The sequence below is a fragment of the Dasypus novemcinctus genome, chromosome 2 (assembly GCF_030445035.2).
Source record: "Dasypus novemcinctus isolate mDasNov1 chromosome 2, mDasNov1.1.hap2, whole genome shotgun sequence".
In the NCBI taxonomy this organism is placed as follows: Eukaryota; Metazoa; Chordata; class Mammalia; order Cingulata; family Dasypodidae; genus Dasypus; species Dasypus novemcinctus.
The window spans coordinates 71587510-71600343 of NC_080674.1; positions in this window are offsets into that span (position 1 = coordinate 71587510).

Consider the following 12834-nt stretch of genomic DNA (forward strand, 5'->3'; position numbering starts at 1 on the left):
TAAGAAGATAGAAAAAATCCAATTAGGATTTAGGGACCTGAATGACAATGCAAAACGCTCAAACATACATATTATAGGCATTCCAGAAGGTGAAGAGAAGGGAAAGGGGTCAGAAGGAGTGTTGCAGGAAATAATGGCTGAAAACTTCCCAAATCTACTGAAAGAGACAGATGTACATATCCAAGAAGCACAGCGCACTCCACAAGTCTATAAACCCCAACAGGCCCACCCCAAGACATATACTTGTCAAATTATCCAATGCTCAAGACAAAGAGAAAATCCTAAAAGCAGCAAGAGAAAAGAAAACCATCACATACAAGGGAAGCTCAATTAGATTAAGTGCTGATTTCTCTTCTGAAACCATGGAGGCAAGAAGACAGTGGTATGATATAGTCAAGGTACTAAAGGAAAAAAAATTCCAACCAAGAATACTCTATACCAGCTAAACTAGCATTCAAACATGATGGAGAGTTCAAAATATTCGCAGACAAACAGAAACCCGAAAGAGTATACCAACAAGAAACCTCCCCTTCAAGAAATTCTAAAGGGAGTTCTGCAGGAAGAAAGGAAAAAACAGGAAAGGCATAGTTGGAGGAGAGTATAAGACCAACAACAACAACACAAACAAGACAAAAAAAAAAATATACAAACTAAATATGACAAACACAAATCCAATCAAAATATTGGCTAACACAAATAATTCCTTGATAGTAATAACACTGAATGTCAACGGATTAAACTCACCTATCAAAAGATTCAGACTGGGACATTGGATAAGGAAATATGACCCATCCATATGCTGTCTACAAGAGACACATCTTAGACCCAGAGACGCATGGAGATTGAAAGTGAATGGCTGGAAAACAATCATAACAAGCTAACAATAACCAAAAAAATGCAGGAGTAGCTATATTAATATCAGACAAAATAGACCTTTAAATGTGAAACAATTGTAAGAGACAAAGAAGGATACTACATTTTAGTCCAAGGGAAAATCTGTCAAGAAGATCGAACAATCATAAATATCTATGCCCCTAAAAAGGGTGCCTCTAAATACCATCAGGCAAACGCTGGAAAAACTAAGTGAAAGAAGTAGATACATCTACAGTTTATAGTGGGGGATTTTAATACACCACTATCAACTCTGGACAGAACATCTCAAAAAGAGAATCACCAAAGAAACAAAACATCTGAATAGTATATTAGAGGAGCTCGACCTAATAGACATATATAGATCGCTACACCCAAACACAGCAGGATATACATTTTTCTCAAGCGCACCATGGATCAATTCTCCAAGACAGAACATATGCTAGGCCACAAAGAAAGGCTGAGCGAATTCAGAAAGATTGAAATCATACAAAACATTATCTCTGACCACAGTGGAGTCAAGCTGGAGATTTGCAAGGGACAGAAGCCCAGATTTCACACCACGATTTGGAAATTAAACAGCACACTCCTTAGAAAAACAGTGGGTCAAAGAGGAAATCTCAAAAGAAATCAATGACTACCTTGAAACAAATGATAATGATAACACAACATACCAAAATTTATGGGATGCAGCAAAAGCAGTACTGAGAGGGAAGTTTATAGCCATAAATTCATATATCAAAAAAGAAGAAAGAGCAAAAATTGAAGAACTAACTGCACATTTGAAGGAATTAGAAAAACAACAACAAAGTAACCCAACAGGAAGAAGAAGGAAGGAAATAACAAAGATAAGAGCAGAACTAAATGAAATAGAAAATAAGAAAGCACTTGAACAGATAAACAAGACCAAGAGCTGGTTTTTTGAGAAGATTAACAAAATTGACAAACCTTTAGCAACACTAACAAAGAAAAAAAGAGAGAAGATGCAAATACACAAAATAAGAAATGAGAAAGGCGATATCACCACTGACCCCACAGAAATAAAGACTATCATAAGAGGATATTTTGAAAAACTATATTCCAACAAAAATGACAATCTAGAGGAAATGGACAAATTCCTAGAAACACATAAACAGCCCATATTGACAAAAGAAGAAATTGATGATCTTAACAAACCAATCACAAGCAGAGAGATAGAATCAGTTATTAAAAATCTCCCGGAAGGGCAAGATGGCGGCTGAGTGAACATCCCTGTTAGGGTCTTCTGCAGGGAATCGGCTGGGCGGCGTTGGAGACTCTTTGGGACCAGATTGTTTTGGGATTTTTGCTGGTCCAGAGGTGTCTGGACATCGATTTGGAGGGAAGGTAACAGAGAGGATTCGTCTGTGAAAGATACACGGAGATCCCAGCTACCTGTAGAGGATTCCCTCCTTGGGTAGGCGGAAACGAGGCATCTAGCCCCGCTCGGTGGGGCTGAGCCAGGTTGGGCCGCAGCGGCGGACGCCGGAGCCGGGCCGGGCTGCGCCGGTGGCGAGCGGGGCCGGGCGGGGCCGGGCGGGGCCGAGCGGGGCCGAGCAGGGCCGAGCTGGGCCGCGGTGGTGTGCTAGCCGGGCCGCGGCGGCATACGGAGCCGGGCGGGGCTGGTGCAGGCCGCAGTGGCGAGAGGTGGACGCCGGAGCTGGGCCGGGCCACTGTAGCGAGCGGAGCCAGGCGGAGCCGGGTCAGGCCACGGCGGGTACGGAGCCGGGTGGGGCCGGTCCAGGCCGCGGTGGCGGGAGGTGGACGCGGGAGCCGGCTGGGCCGCTGTAGCGAGCGGAGCCGGGCGGAGCCAGGCCAGGCCGAGGCGGCATAAGGAACCGGGCAGAGCCGGTCCAAGCCTCCGCGGTGGGCGGAGCCGGGCCTGTGGAGCGGTTTCTGTTCTTTTTTTTTTTTTTTTTTAAATTTATTTTAATTTATTTTATTTTATTATTATTATTTTTTGGAGCATCTGCAGTACTGGGGAGTTCGTGGGCCCTGGGCGGCCTATTGGGGGTTTGTGGGAAGGGAGGTGCTTGCAGACCCATTTGGGCAGACAGACGGGGGGTTTTAGGGCAAAGCGGGGGGAAGTTGTTGTTTTAGATAGTGTTGCAATTGTGACACGTGTATACCTGTATCTCTCTTCTCCCTATCCGTTCCCCACCGTTTGCCCATCCTCTTTTTCTTTCTTCCTTTCTTCTTGTCTTTCTTTTTTCTTTATTATAATTAGTTTTTTTTTTTTTCGGTTTTCTCTTTCCCTCTTGTCCCTCATCTTCCACTTATTTTTATTTTAATTCAAGTATACAATAGGTGCTACAGGGAACACCTCACATTTGCTGGGTTTTCCGATCCTCCACTGCCTCATTTCTGTGTGAACTGATTTAGGCTACCTACACTATCCCCCTTCCCCTGGATCTTGATATCCACTATCATCTACTGTCTCTCCTATATTCCACCCCCAACCTCCCGTTCTTTGATCCACAAAGTGTCTAACTCTTAATTTCTAATACCTTTGTTCTGTTTTCTGTCTATTATCCACTCTTGAAACTATTACCTCTCCTTTCTTTCTCCCTCTCTCATGAAAACAATAGCTTTGTAGTTCATACCATATTCCTCCCAAATTCAGTCATCTACTTCATAAAAGGTACTCTACCTACAGCTATAACTCTATACAATCTACATGAATCTAACCTCCATCCTCCCAGATCTCATATTCTTGCTTTGTTAACATACATCATCAATACAACTTTACACTTTTCCCTTGCTTACACAATTGCCTTTCCCCAACACTAATACTTTCCTCTAAAGTGAACTTAACCAACAACAAGTAACTAGAATAAGAAGAAAAATCTGACAAAGAGAAGATATAACACCTATGCAAAAATAACAACTAATTAACCTCCAAGAGCAGACAAAGAAGCTAAGGAACTGATTAAATTCGTCAAAATAAAGAGATGACCAGAAAGCAACAAAAATCTACAAACCAAACCAATAATCAGGAAAACATGGCTGAATCCAATCAACAAACCAATAATCACGAAGGGGAGCAAAACTTGGCACAAGCAATGAAAGATCTCAGAACATTTATCACCGACAAATTTGATGCAGTAATGAAAGAGGTTAACAACATGAAGATATCACTTGGAGGGGAAATTGCAGACATACGCAAAAACATAACAGATATGATGGGAATGAACACCACAGTTCAAGAAATCAAAAATACACTTGCAGCAAATATCAGCAGACTAGAAGAGACAGAGCAGAGAATTAGTGATGTGGAAGACAGTACATTAGAAATCAAACAGATAGTAGAAGGGGTCAATAAGAAGATAGAAAAAATCCAATTAGGATTTAGGGACCTGAATGACAATGCAAAACGCTCAAACATACGTATTATAGGCATTCCAGAAGGTGAAGAGAAGGGAAAGGGGTCAGAAAGAGTGTTGCAGGAAATAATGGCTGAAAACTTCCCAAATCTACTGAAAGAGACAGATGTACATATCCAAGAAGCACAGCGCACTCCACAAGTCATAAACCCCAACAGGCCCACCCCAAGACATATACTTGTCAAATTATCCAATGCTCAAGACAAAGAGAAAATCCTAAAAGCAGCAAGAGAAAAGAAAACCATCACATACAAGGGAAGCTCAATTAGATTAAGTGCTGATTTCTCTTCTGAAACCATGGAGGCAAGAAGACAGTGGTATGATATAGTCAAGGTACTAAAGGAAAGAAATTTCCAACCAAGAATACTTTATTCAGCTAAACTAGCATTCAAATATGATGGAGAGTTCAAAATATTCGCAGACAAACAGAAACTGAAAGAGTATACCAACAAGAAACCTCCCCTTCAAGAAATTCTAAAGGGAGTGCTGCAGGAAGAAAGGAAAAAACAGGAAAGGCAAAGTTGGAGGAGAGTATAAGACCAACAACAACAACAAAAAAGACAAAAAAAAATATACAAACAAAATATGACAAACACAAATCCAATCAAAGTATGGCTAACACAAATAATTCCTTGATAGTAATAACACTGAATGTCAACGGATTAAACTCACCTATCAAAAGATTCAGACTGGGACATTGGATAAGGAAATATGACCCATCCATATGCTGTCTACAAGAGACACATCTTAGACCCAGAGACGCATGGAGATTGAAAGTGAAAGGCTGGAAAACAATCATACAAGCTAACAATAACCAAAAAAAGGCAGGAGTAGCTATATTAATATCAGACAAAATAGACTTTAAATGTGAAACAATTGTAAGAGACAAAGAAGGATACTACATTTTAGTCCAAGGGAAAATCTGTCAAGAAGATTGAACAATCATAAATATCTATGCCCCTAAAAAGGGTGCCTCTAAATACATCAGGCAAACGCTGGAAAAACTAAGTGAAAGAATAGATACATCTACAATTATAGTGGGGGATTTTAATACACCACTATCAACTCTGGACAGAACATCTCAAAAGAGAATCACCAAAGAAACAAAACATCTGAATAGTATATTAGAGGAGCTCGATCTAATAGACATATATAGATCGCTACACCCAAACACAGCAGGATATACATTTTTCTCAAGCGCACATGGATCATTCTCCAAGATAGATCATATGCTAGGACACAAAGAAAGGCTGTACGAATTCAGAAAGATTGAAATCATACAAAACATTATCTCTGACCACAGTAGAGTCAAGCTGGAGATTTGCAAGGGACAGAAGCCCAGATTTCACACCACGATTTGGAAATTAAACAGCACACTCTTAGAAAAACAGTGGGTCAAAGAGGAAATCTCAAAAGAAATCAATGACTACCTTGAAACAAATGATAATGATAACACAACATACCAAAATTTATGGGATGCAGCAAAAGCAGTACTGAGAGGGAAGTTTATAGCCATAAATTCATATATCAAAAAAGAAGAAAGAGCAAAAATTGAAGAACTAACTGCACATTTGAAGGAATTAGAAAAACAACAACAAAGCAACCCAACAGGAAGAAGAAGGAAGGAAATAACAAAGATAAGAGCAGAACTAAATGAAATAGAAAATAAGAAAGCACTTGAACAGATAAACAAGACCAAGAGCTGGTTTTTTGAGAAGATTAACAAAATTGACAAACCTTTAGCAACACTAACAAAGAAAAAAAGAGAGAAGATGCAAATACACAAAATAAGAAATGAGAAAGGCGATATCACCACTGACCCCACAGAAATAAAGACTATCATAAGAGGATATTTTGAAAAACTATATTCCAACAAAAATGACAATCTAGAGGAAATGGACAAATTCCTAGAAACACATAAACAGCCCATATTGACAAAAGAAGAAATTGATGATCTTAACAAACCAATCACAAGCAGAGAGATAGAATCAGTTATTAAAAATCTCCCAACTAAGAAGAGCCCAGGGCCAGATGGCTTCACAGGTGAATTCTACAAAACATTCCGGAAAGAACTGACACCAATCCTGCTGAAACTATTCCAAAACATCGAAACAGAAAGAACGTTACCCAACTCCTTCTATGATGCCAACATTACCCTAGTACCAAAGCCAAACAAAGACATCACAAGAAAGGAAAATTACAGACCAATTTCTCTAATGAACCTAGACGCAAAAATACTTAACAAAATACTTGCTAATCGTATTCAACAACACATTAAACGTATTATACACCACGACCAAGTGGGATTCATCCCAGGTATGCAAGGATGGTTCAACATAAGAAAATCAATCAACGTAATACACCATATAAACAGATTGAAGGAAAAAAATCACATGATTATATCTATTGATGCAGAAAAAGCATTTGACAAAATACAGCACCCTTTCTTGATAAAAACACTCCAAAAGGTTGGAATACAAGGGAATTTTTTGAACATGATAAAGAGTATATATGAAAAACCTAAAGCCAATATTGTTTACAATGGAGAAATCCTAGACTCCTTCCCTCTAAACTCAGGAACAAGACAAGGATGCCCACTGTCTCCGCTCCTATTTAACATTGTCTTAGAAGTACTTGCTCGAGCACTGAGGCAAGAACCAGAAATAAAAGGCATTCAAATTGGAAAGGAAGAAGTCAAAATTTCATTATTTGCAGATGACATGATCCTATACATAGAAAACCCTGAGAGATCTACAACGAAGATTCTAGAACTCATAAATGAGTTTAGTAAAGTCGCAGGTTATAAGATCAATGCGCAAAAATCAGTAGCATTTCTGTACACCAATAATGAGCAAGATCAGGAGGAAATCAAGAAACAAATACCATTCACAATAGTAAATAAAAAAATCAAATACTTAGGAATAAATTTAACTAAAGAGGTAAAGAACTTATACACCGAGAACTATACAAGATTGTTCAAGGAAATCAAAGAAGACCTAAATAAATGGAAGACTATTCCTTGTTCATGGATAGGAAGACTGAACATTATTAAGATGTCTATCCTACCAAAACTGATCTACACATTCAATGCAATCCCAATAAAAATCAATGCAGCCTTCTTTAAGGAACTAGAAAAACTAACTATGAAATTTATTTGGAAAGGAAAGAGACCCCGAATAGCCAAAGACATACTGAAAAAGAAAAACGAAATTGGAGGAATCACACTACCTGACTTCAAAACATACTATAAAGCCACGGTGGTGAAAACAGCATGGTATTGGCATAAGGAGAGACACATAGACCAATGGAATCGAATTGAAAGCTCTGATATAGAACCTCACATATACAACCACATAATATTCGATAAAGCCACCAAACCCTCTCAACTGGGAGAGAGTGGCCTATTCAACAAATGGTGTCTGGAGAACTGGATAGCCATATGTAGAAGAATGAAAGAGGATTACCATCTCACACCCTATACAAAGATCAACTCAAGATGGATCAAAGACCTAAATATAAGAGCCAAGACCATAAAAACCTTAGAAAGCAGTGTAGGGAAACATCTACAGGACCTTGTAATAGGAAATGGATTTATGAATATTTCACCAAAAGCACGAGCAGCAAAAGAACTAATAGATAAATGGGACTTCCTCAAAATTAAAGCCTTCTGCACCTCAAAGTAGTTTGTCAAGAAAGTAAAAAGGGAGCCCACACAGTGGGAGAAAATATTTGGCAACCATATATCTGATAAGAAACTTATAACTTGCATATATAAAGAACTCCTATATCTTGAAAATAAAAAGATAAACAACCCATTTAAAAAATGGGAAAAAGACTTAAACAGACACTTCTCCGAAGAAGAAATACAAATGGCAAGAAAGCACATGAAAAAATGTTCCAAATCTCTAGCTATCAGGGAAATGCAAATCAAAACTACAATGAGATACCATCTTACACCCATAAGATTGGCAGCTATGAAAAAAACAGAAGAATACAAGTGCTGGAGAGGATGTGAAGGAAGGGGAACACTCATCCACTGCTGGTGGGAATGCAGAAGGATTCAGCCATTCTGGAGGACAGTATGGCGGTTTCTCAAAAAACTAGCCATAGATTTGCCATATGACCCAGCAATACCACTGCTGGGTATATACCCAGCAGAACTGAAAACAAGAACACAAACCGATATATGTACACCAATGTTCATAGCAGCATTGTTCACTATTGCCAAAAGTTGGAATCAACCCAAATGCCCATCAACAGATGAGTGGATCAATAAAATGTGGTATATACACACAATGGAATACTACTCGGCTGTAAGAACAAACACACTACAAACACATGTGATAACATGGATGAATCTTGAGAACCTTATGTTGAGTGAAGCAACCCAGACATTGAAGGACAAATACTACATGACCTCAATGATATGAAATAAACAAGCTGCCCTAGATAGCAAGAGACTGAATGATAGGCTTATAGGAAATCGGAGGGTGGAGGAAGGATATGAGCCGATGTCTGCAGGGGTCGAATTTAAGACGAGATGGTGGTAAGTATGAACACAAAGAAGAGATAAAAGGGGGGCAAGGGGTTGCCTTTGCTTGGGGCTTTGCGGGTTTGAGGGTGGCTGGGGAGGGACGGATGGGTAACGTTGCCCAAAAGTGGGGGGAGGGAGGGGTAGCATACGAACCAGGAGAGGGTCAGGTGTTGGTGGAGAGTAAAATGCCGAGAAAATCATATCAAAATATAATAAAGAGGGTTACCTGTTTAGAATGCTCAGAGGGGAGGGTCTGATGCAGGACGGGCTCCTGGGGAATGTCTAAATGCTCATTCTGCCAGAGTGGGTGACACCATGGGGTAGAAACCCAAGTAGTGAGAGTGGGGGTGGACCCACATCCTGGGGAGGACTAATGCCATCAAATAGAGGGAACTGTATCCCTCGAGAGAAAGGGTGGCTCCCAGGGCATTGGGGCAGTTGAGTAAGTTAGGACCTGAACACTATTCCATCTATCTCTGGAAGTGGCTCCTCAGGAAACGGAGGTTGGCTATCACTGAGGACACCAAGGTGGAAGGGAAAATGGACGTTAAATGTGTGGAACCAAAGTAAATGGGGGGTAAGAGAGGAGTTTCTTGAGAGTACACAAGGATGGATATAAAACATGTAATATTACACTATAACATATAGGAGATGACAGACTGATAATGTAAACCATAATGTAAAACATAGGATAACTAAAAATGTAAAGAACTGTGTATCCTAAAGTATGCACCACAATGTAAGCACAGATGTCACCTTGTTAGAAAGCTAATGTCTCAGACTCTATACATCACTTTAAGTAAATATGATATGAATAGGGCGTAAGAGTATCACTGTGGAAGGGAAAAGGTTTTCTGGTGGATGTGTGGGAGTGCTGTATATTATATATATACATTGCTGTGGTCTAGGACTCCTGTGAAGAAAAGCTGAATAATTAGGGGGGGGGGGGGGGAAAGAAAAAGATAGGATGTGGAATTTTTTCAAGTCAACATTCTTTATCTAAGTTCTTTATCTAACTTTATCCAAGTTCTTTATTAAGCTCATCGCTATATGCCATTCCCTAGTAAGGGACCATGAAATTATATTGGGCTTCAAATTTCGGGGAGTTCTGGATCACAGAGTGTTTCAACAATGGCAATGGAGGGATACTGGTATGGGGTACCAATGACAGGTGATATATGGCTGACAGGGAGCTGTACAGAACATATGTCCAGGGTGCATGGTAATGTTTGGATATACTCATAGTGGCAACAATTAAAAACCACAGTAGGGGGGGTACTGGGTTCCTGGCCAGTGGTGCTCTGTCGTGGTCCCTAGGGGAGCAGCGACAGTCTCCCAGGTACAGTGGCGGGGACCGGGAGGGAGTGAGGGTTCAACAGTGAGCCCCTGATGCTAATGACTATGCTTGTGAGCTGATAAACCCAAAATAAGAACAAGGCCTAGAACAACTTTGTGCCTGGGAATTTCCTCCTGTCAGCCTTCATGTTACTCAAATGTGGCCAGTCTCGAAGCCAAACTCAGCATGTAAATGCAATGCCTTCCCCCCCGGTGTGGGACATGACACCCGGGGATGAGCCTCCCTGGCAACGAGGGACCACTATCAACTACCAACTGATGATGCAACTGGAAAATGACCTTATACGGAAGGTTCAATGCGGATCAGCAGAATATCCATGTCTACATAAAATACCATGACTTTAAAATGCTGTTTGACCTAAAGTAAGGGGGAAATGGAAAGGAGAAATGAGTTTATATGGCTACGAGTTTCTAAAAAAGAGCCTGGAGGCTGGCAGAAGGTTTGCCCTCATGCACAACTGAGCAGAGTCAGAAAGACAGATAAAGCAGATACAACCCCCAGATATTGGTTCCTTTGAGGGCTAAAGAGACCCACGGGAGTTATGGTCATGGCCGATGGGGTTAACTACCAGGGCAGATGGCCCCTCTTTGGAAATGGTGTTTATGTGTGATGAATCTGGACTCAGATGGGATCTCCCTTCATAAGACTTTCATGCTAATGTGCTGGAGGTGCAGTTAATGTTGGGGTTTAAGATATATTTAGGGGATTTGAATCTCTGGACTGACAATGTGATAGCCAGATCCTGAGCCTCAACAGACTCCAGCACCTACAATCTGATTTATTGGACTTACCACACTCAGCTAAGATGGAGTTGAAGAAGGACAACCACCACACCATGGAGCCTAGAGTGATTACAACTGAAAATGGGAGGATTGCATCCAGCATCCAGGTGGAATCTGACCCTCCTCTTGACATAGAGGTGCAATGGACACAACCAATCCAATGTCCACATAGAAGAGGTGGCATTGGAATGGGAAAAGTGGACATAGTGGACGAAGGGTATGGGGAAAGGCAGGAAGAGATGAGAGGTGGAGGCGTCTTTGGGACATGGAGCTGCCCTGGATGGTACTTCAGAGGCAATCACCGGACATTGTAAATCCTCACAGGGCCCACTGGATGGAATGGAGGAGAGTATGGGCTATGATGTGAACCAATGTATATGAGGTGCAGAGGTGCCCAAAGATGTACTTACCAAATCCAATGGATGTGTCATGATGATGGGAACGAATGTGGTTGGGGGGGGGGAGAGGGGGGGTGGGGGGGATGGGGTTGAATGGGACCTCACATATATATTTTTAATGTAATATTATTACAAAGTCAATAAAAAATAAAAAAATTAAAAAATAAAAAAAAATAAAAGAATACTATATAGCTTGGATATAATAAATATAAGATGTTAAAGGTAAAATTTGGACTTGAAACAAAATTGTTACATTAAATGTTTTTTTCTTTGCCTCACTGTCACTAAGGAGTCTTATACCCATTTGGAAAAAGTGAATGAATGGTGAATTTTTGAACAAGCCAAATTCATATCCCTTCAATCTGTAAAATTAAAGGCAAGATTAAATTAAAAAAAAAAAAAAAATCTCCCAACTAAGAAGAGCCCAGGGCCAGATGGATTCACAGGTGAATTCTACAAAACATTCCAGAAAGAACTGACACCAATCCTGCTGAAACTATTCCAAAACATCGAAACAGAAAGAACATTACCCAACTCCTTCTATGATGCCATCATTACCCTAGTACCAAAGTCAAACAAAGACATCACAAGAAAGGAAAATTACAGACCAATTTCTCTAATGAACCTAGACGCAAAAATACTTAACAAAATACTTGCTAATCGTATTCAACAACACATTAAACGTATTATACACCACGACCAAGTGGGATTCATCCCAGGTATGCAAGGATGGTTCAACATAAGAAAATCAATCAACGTAATACACCATATAAACAGATTGAAGGAAAAAAATCACATGATTATATCTATTGATGCAGAAAAAGCATTTGACAAAATACAGCACCCTTTCTTGATAAAAACACTCCAAAAGGTTGGAATACAAGGGAATTTTTTGAACATGATAAAGAGTATATATGAAAAACCTAAAGCCAATATTGTTTACAATGGAGAAATCCTAGACTCCTTCCCTCTAAACTCAGGAACAAGACAAGGATGCCCACTGTCTCCGCTCCTATTTAACATTGTCTTAGAAGTACTTGCTCGAGCACTGAGGCAAGAACCAGAAATAAAAGGCATTCAAATTGGAAAGGAAGAAGTCAAAATTTCATTATTTGCAGATGACATGATCCTATACATAGAAAACCCTGAGAGATCTACAACGAAGATTCTAGAACTCATAAATGAGTTTAGTAAAGTCGCAGGTTATAAGATCAATGCGCAAAAATCAGTAGCATTTCTGTACACCAATAATGAGCAAGATCAGGAGGAAATCAAGAAACAAATACCATTCACAATAGTAAATAAAAAAATCAAATACTTAGGAATAAATTTAACTAAAGAGGTAAAGAACTTATACACCGAGAACTATACAAGATTGTTCAAGGAAATCAAAGAAGACCTAAATAAATGGAAGACTATTCCGTGTTCATGGATAGGAAGACTGAACATTATTAAGATGTCTATCCTACCAAAACTGATCTACACATTCAAT